The sequence below is a fragment of the Echinops telfairi genome, unplaced genomic scaffold, assembly GCF_000313985.2.
Source record: "Echinops telfairi isolate 266 unplaced genomic scaffold, ASM31398v2 ScPeMD7_36;HRSCAF=134, whole genome shotgun sequence".
In the NCBI taxonomy this organism is placed as follows: domain Eukaryota; kingdom Metazoa; phylum Chordata; class Mammalia; order Afrosoricida; family Tenrecidae; genus Echinops; species Echinops telfairi.
Genome location: NW_022103934.1, coordinates 810,258 through 812,134, shown reverse-complemented (window position 1 = coordinate 812,134; position 1,877 = coordinate 810,258).

Genomic DNA, 1,877 nt, shown 5'->3' with positions numbered 1-1,877 from the left:
CTGATCCCCCTCCCAGAGAGCGTTTTCTTGTTTGCTTGTCTACGTGGTAATTGCGGGCTCTGACTCTGTGCAACTACTGGTGTCTCTGCACAGCTTGTTTTCTGGAGTTCTTGTCTTTCACCTTTAGGCGTTGTCAGGGCAGCCAGCCCCTAACGAATCATCACAGCCCGGCAGGCGCGATGGACAGCGATCCTCTGCAAAGGTAGTCATAGAGAAGAGAGTGCAATAAAGGAGTCGGACACACTTCATGGTAGCAGCCTCAGCCCCATTCGGTGGTCCACGTGGGGATGTGGAAGGTGGGAATGGCAGGGGAGAGACGGAGCGATTCATTACTAACCAAGGTTTGTATATCTTTGGGGGCGTGCAAGCCCCCTGATTACAGGTAAAGACATATGTCACAGGAAGGGGTTGTACTATAGGTAATACAGTGATGAGAGGGGGATGATCTAGGGGTATACACACAATAGGAAGGGGAGGGATTGGGGTATACATGTGACAAGATGGGGAGATCCTAGACTCGGGATGGTAGCCTAATTTTGGATGTCACTGAGCAGGTTTGACCACTTCTCTGGCTCTCCATGGAAACGATTACTGTCCTTATCAGTAGGGTGTGAGCCCATCTACAGTGGATCAGACCATAGTTCGATGTCTGAATGTCTTTAGAGAGAACGTCTCTAAGCATCCGACCTCCCACCAGGTGCTGGCAAACAGCCTGTAAGGTTTGGCATGTCTTTCGGGGAGACAAAGCTGGGGAAAATCCTGTTCATATCCCACAAGGCGTAGTCCCCGGATCAGTGTAGCTCAGTGGTAAGCTGGTGATTAGTCAGCACGTGGTCAGACACCTGGAGTCCATGAGTCTTCCTAGCTTTGCCAGTGGATCTTGTTCAGAACCCCACTCATGGGGCCTCAGTGCTGCCTACACACAGCCCTCGTGGAGTAGGCTCGGGGGCACCCCCCCCAGGCGCCCCTGAGTGTACACAACATCTCGGGCATGTGTGCCTCAGGCCACGGAGCCAGCACCAGCTGCTCTCTTCATTCTCACTCTCTGTATCCCTCCTGTTACACTTCTGGCTGGGTGGCCAGTCTCTTACCCAGCCAGCATTGCAGCCTGGCTGTGTGAGGCGGCCTTCCCCACTCCCTCCTCACTGAGGTCTTGACTTTCCAAACCAGACCTGGCCCTTGAAGCCCAGGGCTACGCCGGGAGCAGGCTGGGGCAGAAACCAGACTTCCTTCACTGTGGGCACCTGCCATCCCGTGCGCTTCCTGGAACAGACAGGTCTAGACCTTGGTGGGTTCTGCAGAGTCCTGAATCTGCTGTTGACAGTCCTGTCACACTGTTGTTCTGGGGAGCCTCACGCCGCCATTTCAGTTTTTAATTTCTAGTAACACTCACAGAGAGCCGACTTGCCAAACCCACGAGCCCACAAGAGTCGGAAGGAGGCCGGTTTAAAAACGGACGCCCATCGGAGTCCATGGGAAACACAACGATGGCAAAAATATGCGTGCAAGGCCACTGTTGGTGAAGAGCAGCAGAATCCAAGCTAGTGGTAACGGGCTGGACAGGCGACAGGCTTCCCACCTCTTGTCAAGTGACTGTGTGGACTGGGTCCCTCGCCGGCAGAGGCCAAAGTCGCCTCAGCCGGGGCCCAAGGTGGCTGTTGGCTTTTACTGTCCAGTCCACGTTTCCCACCAGGAGCCAAAAGGGAGGAGGATGTGGACACATCCCGCCCACCCACTGGAGACCCTCCCTGGAAGCTGTCGCTCCTACTCTGGCTTGGGCTGTCCAGGAAGCCGAGGGCGATCTAGCCTTGATTTTAGACGCCTGTGTGCCCAGGTAGGGTCAGGTTCTCTTCCTGGGAAGTGGACCTCATCTTGAG